The sequence below is a fragment of the Chanodichthys erythropterus genome, chromosome 19, assembly GCF_024489055.1.
Source record: "Chanodichthys erythropterus isolate Z2021 chromosome 19, ASM2448905v1, whole genome shotgun sequence".
NCBI lineage: Eukaryota > Metazoa > Chordata > Actinopteri > Cypriniformes > Xenocyprididae > Chanodichthys > Chanodichthys erythropterus.
The window spans coordinates 14,478,119-14,496,461 of NC_090239.1; the positions used below are offsets into that span (position 1 = coordinate 14,478,119).

The following is an 18,343-nucleotide window of genomic DNA, read 5'->3' on the forward strand; positions in this document are numbered from 1 at the left end:
TTAAATAAGCTTTAGAAAAGGAAACTCTTGTGTCACGACTTAATCCTCTTCTGTGTCTGCCTTTCTCTCTTTGTTCAACATAAAAACAGCATTGCTTCACAGATGGCATATGCTCTCCTTCACAATAGTTTGTAAAAGGACAGGAAGTTCTTAACTACAATGCATAATGTAAGTCTGAATGAGAAAGGAAGAGACTCTCTCAGATCAAGCTGCAGTGTCATAATCACACAAGCTGAAGCAGCAGAGGGCGAACATCTCACTCGCTATCAGCTGCTCTGCTCTACGGCTTTATTTAGCTCTGGGAGTTAGGAGGATATCCGGTGGGTGGCGGCCACTTCCTATGTGTGACCGCAGGTTAAGCTTTGGTCACAGGTTTGCGCAGCTCTGCTCGGAAGCAGGTAGCATGCACAGTATCTCATGTTACTAGGCAGGCAGAGTGCTTTCTACTGATTGCAAAATAAGCAAGACAGCCACAGCTTTGTAATGCTGGCAATTTGAGAAATCTTTTTACAATGCATTACTGGTTTACTCAGCAATATATAGGGTTGGAAACCAAGAAACAATTCCTATTTGCAGTCAAAGACATACGTCATGAAGAGAGCAGAACCAGAACAGTTAAATTTCTTAAAGGGGGGGTATAATGTTATTTCATGTATTCTGACTTATTTACACTGTTAAAGAGTTGGATTATCGTGCTAAACATGGCCAAAGTTACAAAACACGAGTTGGACGAATGACGTATGAGCATATTTCTGTGCCAAAAATTCTCTTCCAAATCCTCACAGGATTCAGAATGTTTTTTTCCGAGTATGTGCCCGAGTGATGTCAACAAGGTTGGAATTCCTTGTACGGGCACTTCTCCCGGAAGGGTGTGCACGCACACATCGACCAGAGTGAGAGAACAAGAGCACACCCATCAACATACGTTCGGGTCTACGGAAGTCGTCGGCAGCGCTGCACAGGTCAGACTCACAGGACTTCACGAAATCAACAATGTGACCAAAGAAGTGTGTTTTGGGTTGTGAGGGAAAGATAACCTTGCTTCTCAAAGAACCCAGTGTTAAGTGTAGCTGAGAGTTTTGTTCTCACGCAATACATTGATGCGCTCTCGATATTTGTTATTAAAATAACCATAGAAACTGGTAGTTTCAATCAGTTTTTTATTGGTTAAAATGAATGGAGAGTATCTTGTGTTTTTCCTTGGCTGATCGAGCCCTCAGGATCGGCGCTTATGGTTTCATAAACAAGGCCCAGTTTTACGCTGGATTTACAGATTGTTTGAAACTGAAAGATGGAGCAGTCACAGCGATAATGATCCTGGCCATGAGTCGGAACCACAGGTGGTGAGTAAAACTACATAAAATGTCTGTTTTGTTGGCAATAGGCGCCTAAGTGCATATAATGTAAACAATATGAATGTAGTATTCATCATTCATTGTACGCTATATTCATTATAGTGATTCAAAAGTTATCCAGGGATAATACGATGGTGTATTATGTGTGTTTAAATACATTTGTTTAGCTGACCATTGATAGCTTGCAGATGATCACTACACAAAAGCTGCAGGTTCTCATCGCTCTTAAGCCCACGGCACGCCTCCAGGCACTCGGCTGTTTTCGGAAAAACTCGGTACAGCGTATGTATCTTTTATAAATACGATTAAACTAAAGACTTTTTGGAGATCTGAAGGATGCACTACTACTCTGTAGGTACTCAAGATTAACATGAGATTGGCAGAAACTGTGTGTGATTTAAGATTTCCACCCCTAACATTGTAAGGGAGAGACTGTGTCCAAAAACTATTGCCTTGGACAACATGTTACGATTTCTCCAAACACTATTCAAAATGTGGTTGCTCAGTTGTCATGCAGGGATGACGTCAAAACCCGAAAGACTAATTTGCAACTGGTTCCCTTGAGATTTTCCAATGGGGTTTTATAATAGGGTTTTTTCAATTTATGAGTATAATAATAAGGTCTGTGGCAAACATAACTTGACGATACTTGAATATTTTGTTCTACAATTTGAACTGCACACACTCACACCCCAAATGTTCTTATTTAGTTAACTTATTTAAAAAAAAAAAAAAAAAAAGTTTCTAATAAAACTTAACAGCTTCAAAATTTGTGTTTTCCATATGGTGTGTGTAGTTTACATAGTAGAGCAAAACGTTCTATCATCGTTATGTTTACCACAGACCTTATTTTACTCATAAATTGAAAAACACCATTATAAAACCCCATAAGAAAAACTTGAAGGAACCAGTGGCGATTTAAGCCAGGGACACACAAAGTTGACGGTTGGCCTTTTTTGAGTGTTGGCCAATTTAGTTTTTTCAGTGTGTTCCACACCGTTGGCTCTAGTTGGATGCCATCTTGGTTTTTCTGGCCAATTCAACATCAGCGTCGGTCCATCTGTGAGAGAGAACTCTGATTGGCTGTTCAGTTTAGTGAACGAGTCAGTGCAGGAGAATAAGAGCAAGAGTGATGAAAACGAGCAAAGAAGTCACAACATTAAAGACAGAAGGCTGTTCTAATTTTACATATACCTGTAGTCTTAGTTTTGCTTTCCCTTTTTGAGGGACGGATATATTTGCTTGAATAGAAAGTTATCTCCTTTACACACAGAGGTAGAACATGTGTCCTAGTTGACAGTCGCCTGTAGTCCTTTCGGTGTGCTCAAGCACAGATGTTTTTTCCACCGACGCAGGCGACTCGAGGCAACAATATAGTCGGCTTTCATCAGCACTAGTGCTTTGGTGTCGGTTTGGTGTGTCCCTATAGTCTTCAGAGTTTTAGTCTCGAGTAGCCAGACCTTCAGACTCTATCTCAGCTTTCATTGGCCAAGGACCTCCCAAAAGTATGTTTGATTGACATGTAATGCAACCAATCACAGTTAGTTTTGTTCCATGTCATGTTTAATGGTGTGAAAATGTTGATGTCCCTACAATAACAGACCAAAGTGCATCTAAATTATTTATTCAAGAACGTTGTGCAAATTTACTGCAACAACGGAGCTGCAAACTTCACATATTTTTGAAAATCCAGGGTTTAGAGTTGATCCTGATAAGCGCTCATTGTCACAGATGTAAACGCAACGGCATTCTTCTTCCACGAGGGGGTTTGGAGTCACGGCATTTGTTTCCAGGCGGATCATTAAAGAACGTGACACACACATCTCCCAGACATCCTGCAGAATTCAATCAACCAAATGACGACTTTAAAAATCCTTAAGTGTTTCCAGTTAAGTGTGCCATATGCATCAGACGCTCAGATAATGGTCCGTGGGTGTGACGTCCGAGCCTGAGACTATCCGAGCTTTGACGTCATCCCTGCACCACTTTTTAACTAAAGTTAAAATGCAATGTAACATTAAAAAAATACACAATCTTCCATATCCTGTTTAAATTAACTCCACCTGTGCAGACAGGCACCTGACAACATAGAAACTCTGGGTTCATCTCTGTACGGATCTACTCAGTCAGTTCTGCTCGTTCTGGTATTTGGTTCCAGCATAGCAGGGGGGCAGTAGTGACTTGACTCTCTTTGCTGTTTAAGAGGTTTCAGAGGCTGGGAATGATTACTGCTCACGGGGCAATTAGTCAGTTCACCACGGGACTATATTTAGACCTCAGCAGGTCCATCACTGGGTCAGGCCCAAATAACATTGCTCTGTTTGTTCCGTTCGGTCCTGGGTTTCTATTTACAAAGACTAGCGTTTTTTTGGTCAAAGCGGGGGTGAACGCACATCCAAACCTCTCCCTCTCTCTCAATCCATCTGTCAGGTGCTCTGAGAGAGAGAGAGAGTTGGAAGAGAATCTGTGGGAAAAGATAGCAAACAGGACAAAGAGGAGAGATGAACATCAGGATTATAAAACACAAACCAGTTGCTTGACCATACTAAGTGTCTTTTATTGGAAGTATGCAGTTAAAACCTGCTGATAAGACTATTTTCTGATCCTACAAGGATTTTACTGTTGGGAAGGAGAGAGGCAATATGAACTAACTAGCAGATATTTTTTATTTCTTTAAGAGGTTTCTCCTAATCTCATCTGAACATTCAAAGTCAACCCTCAACAGGATGTAAATCATCTTTATCGCTAAGATTGATCACAGGCCACCTCTGCTGTATTAAAGCCTTTCATCTGTTTTCATGGTACCAGGAGTGACATCTCCAAAATCCAATGACAGGCCAATGAAATGTTCCCAAATTCTGAAACATTTAGGAGGTGAAGCGCTGGATGAAATTCACGAGAATTGCCTCATGATAGCCTGGCTCTGAATTATTGCGTGAGGTATTTGAGAAGACTTAACATTGCTCACTTGAGCACTAAAAGTTGAGTTTCACCAATCATCTTGGCCTTACTCTGTGCCAAATGACTGGTATAGATTTCTCAAATAACTGTTTTCCCATGCCTGCGATCAAGGAAGGCTAAAAAAGAAACCACGTTTCACCACCACCATTGTCAGGAGGCAAAACGCGAGAGATTTTTATCCTTAAAAACAGGAGGTTCGCCCACACTCTCACCTGGGATCTCTCTTGGCCAGTGCAAGGAAGCCAGGAGGTTATGGGAGCCTGGGAATGTTTAGTATGAAGAAAGTGATCCGAAAGGAGCTGGAGCTAGGGGAATTGGACAGGAAACATGGAAAGTAACCCTTTCCTGTCTTAAGAGGGTGAGAGAGAAGGGGAAAAAAATGCAAGAAAAACAAGGCATTAAGGATTTGACTTATTTCCACACTAATGCAGGGTTGGAGACCTGTCAGCATAGGTACGGGCAGCAGCCGGGAAAGAATAAATGCTGATTTTATGAAAAACATGGAAACAGGCTGAGGCAAAAGACTCCACTGTGACCGTTTCATTTTCCACACCGTACAGGACACTAAACCAGTTAATGTTTACTCAATTTAAAAGCATAGCGATTTATTACCATCCAAGAAAATTACCAACACAGCATTGTCACATTTTTTTTGTGCTGAATTTGGGTGAAAATCTGGATTTAAACATGGGAAAATGTGTTAAATGAAGCTGAACGTACTACAGTCTTATTGGTGGCTGAATGCACAATTAAATTAGCCACAATATAACTACTTAACTTTGTGACTGACAGGCATTCAAATTCTGTAGATCTCCACGGGCACAGATGCAGTGTGGTCCAGTCCATCATTAATCAAACCGTATTATCAGCAACTTGCACTTGAATGATATAATGATCAAAGCGGTGCAGCGCTGTTCCTGAGAGTTATTTAGAAACATAGAACTAGAGGAAGAGAATGGTCACAGGGGAGATAAGAAGGCAAGTTAAGCGTTGCAGTGTGTTCTTATCGATTTTTATAAATATTTCAAATCAATTCATGTCTGCACTGCCCCAAGCATTTCTTTTAACTCTACGGCCAAAGGACATTTCTGCATGATATTGAACATGACAAACATTACCTATGACAGCTCAGGAAACAGCTCGGCTTCACAAAGCAGTTAGGCAATGATCACAATCCTGCACACACTGTGTCACAGGATCACTTCCTATATGGTGAAAGGGGCCTATGGTAATAAGGACAAACCATCAAGGTTCAATGGTTTTTAATATTTTACAGAAAGAACAAGAGCTTACAGAAAGCAACATTACAGTAAAATGACAGAAAATAGTCTAGTTATTAGTTCTACTTAGACAGCTAAACATTCCTAAGTCACTCAAAAGGAGCAAGAGTCACAGACTATTAGTGCATGACAACGAAAGAAATATAGTTCACTCAAAGAATGACAGATCTTTTCCATACAACAGCAGCTCAAAGTGAACATGGCCATTGAAGAAAACGAAAAAAAGCAGCAAACAAGCATCATAAAAGTGGTCTGTAACATGTCATATAAGTCTTGAGTTTTTTTGGTTCATACAATGAAAGTCAATGGTTACCAAAACCATTTGGTAACTCCCATTTTTCAAAATATCTTCTTTTGTGTTACATAGAAGAAAGAAAGTCATACAGGTTTGGAATGACATGAGGGTTGTTTCGAATCATTGAGTAAGTGAGTTGAACTCCAATTCAAACAAATCAGTTTCATTCCATTTGACAACTGGATAACTTAAAAGATAACTCAAAATAACAAATCTTTTACTAATCTGGTTGACTCGATTCATTTACAATAGTTCTTGAGTTAACACGTCACTGGATGGCAAGAATATATTCTCTCTCAGACAGCTGCGTGACGATCGTTTAAAAATTAACCTTTTGTTTTCCATATAGAACAGCTAACTGGTTTGGAACAACATGAGGGTGAGTAAACAATGACAAAATTTTCATTTTTGACAGAACTATCCCTTTAAATTCAGTCTTCCACATGTCCCACTCCAGAAACCCATCCAGAATTACAGAGCTTTATGACTTAATCACAAAGATAACATTCTTCCTCAAAATAACATAGAGAATCCAAAATTGGCATGTAGCAGAGAATAATTTTCTCTGGAGAAATCCCCATGAAAGATCCAAAGAGGAAACAACGTGTGTAGGAGGACAGCGAGAGAGATTGAGTGAGTGGAGGAATGAGAGAAGAGGTTACTTTGGCAATCTGACCAGGTGATAAAACAGCAGACATGCTCGATGGACAGCATATAAAAAATGTTTGTTATTTATCAGTCAGCTCGAGCGAAATGAAATAACAGTCTGCCCTGCTTTACGCTGTTCTGTGTATGGGAAACCGATTCAAGCATATCCTAGGGGTGACATAATTTATTGAAATAAAATTCAGATGACTTTAAATATGTATAACAAACACATCATGAGTAGGGCTTACCGAGAGTACATTGGGGATTATATGTAGCGTGACGATGGCGCTCTTTTCAGCAGATGTCCCGACTGACTAAGAAATAAAGCGGCTGTGATAAGAGAGATGATACGTCCCGTTTTGTGTCACTCAATGTACCACAGTTTAAATACGAATATAATATTTTACAATCCCTGGGCAGCTTGAACAGAACAACTGAGATGGCTTGCTATCACCGTCTTTGCTGTTGAAGAGGATTGTGATTCCTTTAACTTGTGCATTTCAATGGCCCATGGAAACTCTGACATGCACTCTTTTCTACGTCCAAGAAAGAGGGAGATATTCTGAAGATTTATGCTTTATCATTTTCCAGTGAAATGAGTCAAGCTGTGGATACAATATCTTTTTTTAGCCAGTGCTCATATGAGCATACAGGGCTCAACAATAAGGATGATAGATATATATATATATATATATATATATATATATATATATATATATATATATATATATATATATATATATATATATATATATATATATATATATATAGATATATATATATATTCCGCTGGCCGGGTTAGGCCTTCAGATTTTTTCTTGCCCTAGTGACATTTTCACTGACCCTGAGGCAAAAATGAAAAATAAAATCTGTTATTTTTAGGCAACAAAAAATAGAAAGTGTCAGAAACATTTTTCCTATTATTATACATTAAAACCTAATTTTCAATTTGCAATGAGAATTGTATACAGCTATAATGCAGCTACATACAAGACATCTAACAGGCATTTGAAGACCAAAACCAAAATAGAAAAAATAAATAAATCAAATCAAATAAATACATTTTTTATGTTATAAGGAGGCAATATTCATGCATTTACACAAGATTAATACATCACTGGAATTTTTTCGTGCTTAAAGGTCATTGCACACCGAGTCCGAAATTCGCATGGGAAATTTTCGCACATTAAAAAATAAATTCGACCTCACGTTATGTCAATCACGTTTGCACACTGCCTCCGAAACTTTCGTCCGTCAAAAAAATATTCGGATCAGGTTTGATTTTCTGCGTTTTTCGCATCTGTGGCACGCATTTTGAGAGACGTTTTGACAATTCAGAGCCACCGTACGGGAACGCAAAAATCCAGAATGCCGTCTGACAAGTTGATCCACGTCGTCTACAGCACAAAACAGCAGCACTGAATGACAAACAACGTGCAGAATACAAAGATACAGAATATAAAGACAGATTGTGCCAGTAGTAAAGCATCAGAGCCACTGACATCCTGAATTAATCTTTGAAATGCTCGGATAATCCCGCAGCTCCTTGATGAGGTGAACTCTCCTTTTTCTCTATGCAATCTCGATTGAATGGACCCAATATTTCCTCTTTCTTTTTCTCTTTTTAAGAAGAGAGGAGACAACTAATTGTTCTCGCTGCTTGAAGACTTCATTTTGTATTGTTTTGCGATTTTTTTTCGCAACGCATTCATGAATACGCATCGGACGCAGTGTGCAAAGTCTCTGTGAGTGACGATTTTTTTAGGATTGCGAATACGAAAAAACGCATGTGAAAATTTCGGACTCAGTGTGCAAAGACCTTAAGAGTTAAATTAAACAAATAATATTAATCACAAGTCATGTCTTTTATTGTTGCAGTTTAAGTTTTTTTTTTTTTTTTTTTTCATCATTGTGTCAAAAGTTAAAAACTGTTCTGGATATTGGTCATCAGAACACTTAAATATATAAACAATTCATATTGTAACTGTCTGAAAAATAGATATGAGCATCTCTATTCTGATGATGGAATAAATGTGCAACTGGTCCAACTGTGCAAGTAAAAGTTCTGTCAACTGGCCTGAACCTCTCTCATATCCATTGCAGTATTAAAGGATTAGTTCACTTTAAAATGAAAATATCCCTAAGTTTTACTCACCCTCGAGCCATCCTAGGTGTATATGACTTTCTTCTTTCTGATGAAAACAATCTAATAAATATCTTGATGCATCCAAGCTTTATAATGGCAGTGAATGGGACCAACAAGTATGAAGCTCAAGAAAGTGCATCCATCCATCATAAACGTACTCCATACAGCTCCGGGGGGTTAATAAAGGCCTTCTGAAGCAAATCAATGCATTTGTGTGAGAAAAATGTCCATATTTAATAAGTTATAAAGTAAAATATCCAGCTTCCGCCAGACCGCCTTCCGTATTTAACTTACAACGAAAGTGAAAACTCTCGCAGTTCAAAATGCTTGCGTTACATCCTACGCCTTCCCGTATTCAAATTATGAAAAAAGTGAAGTCAGTTACACTTTTTTTCGTAAGTTGAATACAGAAATCAGTCTGGCAGAAGCTAGATATTTTACTTTATAACTTGTTAAATATGGATATTTTTATTCCACAAACGCATCAATTCGCTTCAGAAGGCCTTTATTAAGCCCCCAGATGGATGCACTTTCTTGGGCTGGTCCCGTTCACTGCCATTGTAAAGCTTGGATGCGTCAGGATACTTAATATAAGTCAGATTGTGTTCATCAGAAAGAATAAAGTCATATACACTTAGGATGGCTTGAGGGTGAGAAAAGCTTGGGTTAATTTTCTAATCCTTTAAGTATTACAACTGACTATTGAATATTAACCCAGATGACTTTGATTAATCCATAATTTGCTTAGCTAGCCACATCTTTTCTGTCTACAGTTAACTGACAGTGCTGTAGTTTCTCCTGCTACGTAATGTGGACTACAGCTGGTCATTGCTAAACTTCCATTCTGGGTCATGTGACCTAGTTTGGAACCGGGATGGAATTTGTTACTGACCCCTACTTAATCCATTCCTCCCCCAAACATACACACACTTTGACACAAGCATGCATGTACGCACAAACACAAACCCACACAGACAAGCAAATGAAGCCAGAGAAGCTAGGTGGAGAACATGCCCACTGAGGCTCCATGGGTGTGTGTCCACCTCCACCTTTTCCATTCCAAAGAGAATTTTACATATAAACAACACATACAGAATGGGACGGGAGGAAAGAAAGATACAAGAGAGATAGATAAATGGCAAGAGAACAAGACAGCAGAGGAGAGGAGAGGATAGGAAAGGTAACGTCCAGCTCAGGCAGCTGTGTGCTATTACCGCTCTCCCCCACCCCTCCTCCTGCGGCAGGAAATGAGCAATCATTTAGTAGTGACAGGTACACGCCGAACCACGGCATCTCTCCCCTAAAACCCTGAGAACACTGCACCACAGCCGGCCAGCATTAACCCTACAGACCACCACATGCCGGTGTCTGCCTGAGTCAACTACGTGTGTTTATTTCTTGTGTTTAACAGAGAAAGACTGGAGAGAACTTGTTGAAAATCCAAGAGGTCAGTGGTTCCTAAACTTTCCAGCTCACGTACAATCTTCAATGTGAACAGAACATCCAAGAACCATCCAGTCACAACAGTGAAATACAAGTTGCCACTTTTGGGCTTTTCATACTTGAAAAATGTTAACCCTGGGCCTTTCTAAACCCTGGTAATGTAACCCTGGCTAGTTAGGTTGTGGAATGTCACACTGTACATTTGTAAACCCTGGGTTAGCTGTCTTGTTTGCATATTTATGAGGTCATTGATTGGGCAAACACGGCTTGTGTCAGGCACGTGACCTGTTCTAAGTACTGCTTGTCCATCTCTGAAAATGTCAACTTGCAGTAAGAAAAAAACTCCACTTAATGTACGAAGGTGACAAATGTATTATCATTTTTCTATCAGATGCTGAAAATAAACGTGTGACAGTTTCTCTCACTGTACAAAGCTAATGAATATTTAATGAGATAAGCACTATTCATTTTCTAATTTGCTGTCTGTTAAACAACTCGCTGTGAAAATTATAGCACCTGTCATTTTAGAGTACACTGTAGACCTTTAGAAGTGCAATTTGGTGTTCACTCTGCTTTTTCTCTGGAACAAAGCGTCATAACCCAGGGTAAAAAAAAAACAGTGATTATTATATTCTTTGCAAGTTTTAGTTCGGTAGATTTTTTAAAGGTTTTGAAGGAAGTCTCTTACACCGTGTCTACACTGGATGCAAGCATCTGATATCTGATGTACTCCAAGCTCTTGCACTACTTCTTATATGAAGAACAAATATATTTGCAACGGTCCCTTTGTTGCGTCCAGTGCAGTCAGTCTCAAGATTTTATAGCAGATGCATTTTTAAATTATATTTTAAAATAGGGCTGGGTATTGACACAAATTTCATGATTTGATTTGATTTCAATTTACAAGCTTGTGATTCGATTCGATTACGATTCAATATCAATTATTTTCGATATATATCAGGTACAGTCAATGGCAAATTTTCTCAAGAAAAAAAATCTTGAAGGTATTCAAGGTTAAAATGAACTGATTTGTATTTGCATTACACTCAAGGAAGTTTTTATAATAATAAAGTTATAATACTAACTTTACAATCGCATAATTATTTCTGATGGATTTTATTCAAACATGCTTTTAAATATTGAAGAATATAAAAAATTACAATGAATATGTAATATGGTGCATATATAATTTTTCTAGCTTACTATGACTAATGAGTTTACGGTCAATGAATAAGGTAAATGTGTTACGTCGTTTTATTGTCGTCTTTCAGTGGTTAAATCGCTGATTGAGCGAAACATAAGACATGATACAGATTTCGGTAACATCAGATCATCTTTTAACATACCTTCAGATGTTCATTCATATTTATTTCGCACTGTAACTGGTATGAAAGAGATTTATTGGATGGGAGGCGCACTACAATGTTCCATTCCTTCATTAACTGAAAAGAGGCTAGACTAATTGATTCTTGGGATTTAAGAATTGATATTGGTTCGTAAAAATGAGAATAGTAGGGCCCTATAATTTCCGCGATCACGGAATCGTGGAATCCATTCATAAAAATGGAATTCACTATATAACGCGGAATGTCACGGAATTTGTCAAATTTTTGATGAATGAATTAAAAGCAGGTCAGTACACTTAAATTAAATCGCGATATAGACTAGTGTCTGTGAATATTAAACCACAAAAAGACTATTTAAACATGAATCCTGTATGCCTGTGTAACTCTGAAATGAATGATGCGGAAGCGCAGTTTCATTTACCTCACATCGCCTCACACACAATCGCGTGGACGCACGCACGCTGAAGCACATGCGACGCTCGCGGTGTTTTCGTCCTCTGTCGCCTCACTATATGAACGCACAAATTAATCTCCAGAGCTGCTCTGAAAGTCACTTCATTAGCATTTAACCGCTTCGTTTGAGAAAACTACCGTCATAAACACAGAGAAACTCAAAGTTCTAGGCAAACCATCAAAATAAAAGTTTGATTTAACTTGACAGCACATTGTTTGACAAAAGTTTAATTTCATGATTAAAAGATAAATTAAATGGTATGTGTTAATTTAATTCGCGGTGGTGTTTGAAAATGTAAACACCACAGAATTTCTGAAAAAAAAAAAAAAAATTCATAAAAATATATTTTTTAATTAATATTGTTGTTTTTAAGAATTCAATTGATTAGACATGCTTTTTGATTATTAAAATGGAATTAAACCATTAAAATGGAATCCAGAAAACAGAATTTGGTAAAAATAAAATTTGAGGGGAAAGAAGGGCCCTAAATTTTTTTTAATTTTTTTGCTAAACTTTTATTAAATTGTTTGTAAATTGAACAAGATTCATTATTTCAATTAATTAGACATGTGTTATGATTACTAAAATTTACTTTAACCATTAAAATGGAGTCAAAAAATAAATAAAAATGGAAAAAAACAGAATCCAGAAAAGTTAAAATGGAAAAAACGGAATATGGGAAAAAATAAAACTGATTTCATAGGGCCCTAGAATAGATTAAAATCGATATTTTTTACCCAGCCCTATTTTAAAATCTTTTATTCCGGTGATGAAAAAGCGGAATTTTCAGCAGCCATTACTCCAGTCTTCAGTGTCACATGACCCTCCTGGCTAATTTAATGCATTTCTTATTGTTAAAAACAATTGTGCTGCTTAATATTTTTGTGAAAATCATAGAAAAAAATTGCAGGACAGCGATTAGGTCTGCGCCCCCATTTGACTATGCCAGATCTGGAATCAGTGACTTAACACTCAAATGACAAACGAGCTGGGCTTTACTGAAAACAGCTTAAAAGCTTACAACCGTACACCATTTCCAATAGCACAATGACATGGTGAACAATCACTCTGTGCTTGTCACTTCCAGGTGAACATCCAAAGAGAATAGGCTGTAACAAAAAGTTAAATAAGACCCACACAAACACATTTTAATAATGTAGCTGGCAGAGAGCATTCAGACAGAAAAGCAGCCTGCCGCTTATTCATGCATGCATCTGATGCAGAGCGACATAAATGTCCTCATTACAACAACCAGGTTGCCTCCAAACAGCCTGTGCAGACTGAACTTCATAAGAAATGGGAAAGATGCATTTGGTGCTGGAAGAATTCTACAGTCATTCATCCTTACAAGTTTTTTTATGGTCTCATGGAATGGATGATCAATTTTAGATCTGTTCACATGCTACCTAAAAACCTATAAACAAGATCTGGTTGTAGTCAATATCATAGTCCGCGTTTAACTGCATTAGTTTGCTTTATATTACATGCACCATTAGGAATTGTCATTATAAACAGCAATTGGTTCACCGTCATTGACAGAAGTGCTTTATCTAGCTTAATTTAAATGCTTTTAGTGCAACTTGAATAGTAAAATATTTAAATATAAGAGAAAGGCCAAAGTACAAACAAAATGCAATTAAATAAGTGCTCTTAATGTGCTAGACCCCCAGCTTGGCAAATCACTCCGATTAGAAAGTAGTTCTAGTCAGCACTTCAGGTACCGCATACTGCAACAATTCCTCAGACATGCTGAATTCAGCACTGTAAACTGTATTTCACTGGAGAGCAAGAGACAGGTCTATCTGCAATCCGAACAAAAATAAACAAAATCAGCCTCAATATTGTTTGGTCTGTAACAGACTACTCCCTCAGGCTCAGAAACCTCATCTTAAGAGACAATTAGCCCATAGAGCACAGGACAACTGTCTCATTAGAGCATTTATTCTGCATGAACTGTCACAACATAGCCTTACACCTACAATGAATTTTTGTTATGAGAGTCTCTAATGCTTAGATCATTTAAAACATTTCTGAATCAACAGGACAGATTGTTACTTCAGCAGTTTTTCAGTATGTGTGGTTTCAAGCAATGTTGGGTAAAATAATGTGTCTACTGTCTATATAAACTATAAAGATGAGTAAATATTACCAGCCTAAAGGAATAGACTATGTTGTTCTGTCCTTAACATTGTTCAGATCATAGATAGGGCTGCTAATGAATGGAATGTAATCTAAAAATCTAATCTAAAATAAATATGAATAAAATAAGAAATTCAATTATATTTAAAGGGTTAGTTCACCCAAAAATGAAAATTCTGTCTTTAATTACTCACCCTCCCGCAAGACCATAGTTAATCTTCGGAACACAAATTAGGATATGTTTGATGTAATCCAAGGGTATATGATCCACACATAGGCAGCAACGTCATAGCACCTTTTGATGTTCAGAAAGGTAGTTAAAAACATGGTTACTACGACTATTTTAACCATGTTTTTAACTGGATGTCAAAAGGTGCAATGACGTTGATGCCTACACTGTTAAATGTCGCTGTAGATTTAGTAGCACATTACTGTAAAAACCTACAGTACAAAACTGCATTTTTATATTACAGTACAATACTGTAATTTGTATTGCATTCTTGGTAATTTTGTTTGAGCGGGAACATTTTACAGTATATTTTAGTGTTGCTGTAACCTAGCTGTAACTTGGCTGTAATATGCCAGGCAATAATACAAGATTGCTGTAAACAGCGCCCCCTGACTGACATCAGAACACAACTACAGCAGCTCACTCACGGATATCTGGATGTCTCACTCGATGGATATCTGGAAGTTTGCTAAGTTAATTTTACATTTTATAATTAGGTTTTAGGGTTTTTGGAGTGTACATAACTTGTGAAATGACAGTCAGCGAACGTTGCAAAAACACCGTTACAGAGTTAACTTAGGTGTCAGTTCCCCGATTGTCCCGACATTTTCAATTCTAACTCGGTGAATTACATATGGTTTATTTCGACCAAACCAGACCTTGTGATTGTTGAAACGCTGAAAAGACAAATCAAGTTTTATTTTGTTTCTGTTGAGTTTGAATGTACTATGTTTTACGATGGTCTGCGAAGTAAAATTACTGCATTTGCTAATGGAGTCTAGGTTTGAATGATCATATGATAACAAAAATGTCTATCTCTGTAGGGATCCTTTTTATAATGTCCGATCTGGGCGAGAACTTTTAGTATTGTAACAGACGTACATTGACAGTGCTTAAACTGCTAAAAAGATTTGCGGATGACGGCTGCAGCTGTCGCGGTCAACACTAGACCTATTTGTCGTGAAAAATACGTGAAAACAAGGCTTAAAAATACTTAACTTTGCTTTGCAGCGTAAATAGGTGATTTGGGCTTAGAGAGATTGACTATTGGTACCAGTTTATCATTTTACTTAATTTCATTTAGGCGGAAGACTCAGTTCTGTAGCGTTGTGATTTATGAGTAAAGGTAAAAATTAAATTATATATATATATGGGGTGTGACGAGACAGGTATCTCATGAGACGAGACAAGACTCGAGATTGAGTTCACGAGATGAGACGAGACAAGATTTTTACACACTATTTTTAGGAAATTCTCAATGGCTAAATACATGACTAGAAAAAATATTCTGCAGGCGTATTTGAAACGTTTTAACTAATCATCTCGTAATGAATGTCATTTCAGTTCTGCTTTCTGAGTATGAATTATCATATGCAGTAAAAGACAACAATACTCAAGTACTGTAAAAGGTTTTGCTAAGAACTCAACTGACTGACTTCTCTTCTGTATGATTTCAGTCCCTTTTGACCTCCTAACTGAACTCCTTTCCACAAACTGATTTTGTCATTCATCGTTAGTTCATGATAGGTAACAGTGCATTAATAACTAATGTTAACAAATGAAACCTTACTGTTTGTGCTCAATAAGATTAAGAGAAAACTGTTATTCATTTTTTATGGTAACACTTTACAATAAGTGCAAACAAAGTGCAAATAAGACCAAATGTTTCTTTGATACAGAGCTAAGAGATGGTTACAACTACACTGCCCAGCCTAAAATATCTTTCATATTGAGAGATATTTGCATTCATCAGGGAGCCGCTGTGGGGTATTGAAATCACGTTTGAATGCGCGCGCGCATGCGCGCGTTTACTTTCACTTTCAGCGATCGCGCGTACTCTGTAAATATTAGGGGTGTAACGGTACACGTATTTGTACCGAACCGTTTCGGTACAGGGCTTTCGGTACGGTGCACGTGTGTACCGAAGCATTACATTGCAACCAATATTCACCACCAATAACCGCAATAAGCTCTGCGTTTTGTTACTTTCGATAAGAAACAAAGTGTCATCCTTCAAATTCTGTCCACGAAATCATGAAGTTTAAACAGAAAATGCCATTTTGACGTGATTTGATGGGGTGACAGATCACTGTACAGGCGCCTCAGTTCAACCGGCAGCGCGAGCGCGGAGCGCAAGTGAATGTGTTCATCTCTTCCTCCTTAATACTAGTTACAGAATAAACATGAAAGAACATCTGAAGGTATGTTGCAAGATTCAGTACAACTTACTGAAACGGTCATATCTCATGTAATCGCTCATTCAGTGTTTCAACGGTGGAAAGCGTCCGTATTCAACAATATGTCATGATGCATTTACCTCAGAAAAGCCATTCAGTGTTCACAGCTTGTTAGTTCGCTAGAGAAATTAACTCTTTCGCTTAATATATGCACTGTATTAGCCAATACATTCATTATTTTACTTAATCTTTTAGTGATATCCTGATTAGGCTATTTAATGTATGTTTAAATAAATCTGATGTTAAAATAACAGCCACTGTGTAGAAATGATTATATTTCAACAACGAATTGGAGTAAATACATTTAGAAGTTAATGCAAAAACTGCCTTAGGTGCAGCTTACAGGTTTGCATTCAATTTGTTATTTGAGTGTTGATTATTTTATCTAAAAATAAAAAGCAATTGAATTTAGGTATAGTCTAATAGTTTGGGCTTCTTTCAAGTTAGGGCTCCCTACATAGTTTATAGCATTAGCAGAGATCATTTTTTTTATCCTTAAGAAACTTTTAGTTTTAATTTAATTTAATATATTTAAAGACAAAAACACAATTTGTTCAGTAAACCTCTGTTTAATAATAAAAAAAAGCAATTTTATGTTTAGTTTTCTCTCCACCTGCTGTACCGAAAACTGTACCGAACCGGGAGTTCAAAACCGAGGTACGTACCGAACCGGGAGTTTTGTGTACCGTTACACCCCTAGTAAATATGGAGCGGCAGCGGCCGTTATCCAACTGAATTAAAGAAGCAGAAGCTTTTTTTTTTAACTAAAGATGTATTGTAAGTGTATGAAATACAGTGATGTGTTAGCTTATATGACCTCAACAAGTAACGCATAACTAAATAAAATGTATTTTGATTTCTTACAGCTCTACAGTGTGGGCCAGTTGACTTTGAAGCCTGGAAATAAGTTTTCTGTAAGTTTTAGCCATTTTAATACAATGTTTTAAAGGGTTAGTTCATCCAAAAACGAAAAACATATTTACTGACGACTGGTATGATAATGCTAACAGGTTCCTGGTCAGAATCAACCCTGAAGATGGAAATGCCAGACAGATGAGTTGCCAGACAGGGAGTCAGCAAGGGGACCAAAAGGGTGGTGCAGAGGAAGGTGACAGCCATCAACCCACAAAACTTCAAAATGATGCCTGCACCATGATGCCTGTTTGTTTTTTTTGTCGCTCACTTGTCATTCTTTTACCCAACCCAATCCTCGAGTTCTGTTTTCTTGTATGTTTTTGTTTCATTTACATTTGTGCACACTTAAAGGGTTAGCGTATCGAATCATGATTCGGATCGCGTATCAAAACGGCAAACTGCTGAAACCACGTGACTTTAGTGCTCCAAACCGTTGATTCGACACGCTGATTCATTATGCTCCGATGCTTCCTGAAGAAGTGTTTTGAAATCGGCCATCACTATATAAGTCGTTAGTTTGGTTTTTTTTGGCGCACCAAAAATATTCTCGTCGCTTTAAATTATTAATATTGAACCACTGTACTACTCACATGAACTGATTTAGATGTTTTTAGTACATTTATGGACCTTGAGAGAGGAAGTGTCATTGCTCCCTATGCAGGCCTCACCTAGCCATCGGATTTCAACTAAAAAATCTTAACTTGTGTTACGAAGATTAACAAAGGTCTTACGGGTGTGGAATGGCATGAGGGTGAATAATAAATGACAGAATTTTCATTTTGGGTGAACTAAGCCTTTAAGGGGACAGTTTACCCAAAAATGAAAATTCTGTCATCATTTACTCACCTTCAAGTTATTCCAAACCTGTATAAGTTTCTTTGTTCTGCTCAGAAGA

General features: G+C 37.6%; 1 protein-coding gene and 1 long non-coding RNA gene across 3 annotated transcripts in view; one reads left to right on the forward strand and one right to left on the reverse strand.

The window, feature by feature from the left end:
* znf438 (zinc finger protein 438) overlaps positions 1-18,343 on the reverse strand; it is a 70,716-nt gene that overhangs the window by 34,234 nt on the left and 18,139 nt on the right. The gene's annotated exons all lie outside the window — the stretch shown is intronic.
* LOC137008172 (uncharacterized) lies at positions 670-18,236 on the forward strand. Its single transcript, XR_010892765.1, has 3 exons — positions 670-1,343; positions 17,400-17,447; positions 17,544-18,236. It is a non-coding gene; the product is annotated as an uncharacterized lncRNA (long non-coding RNA).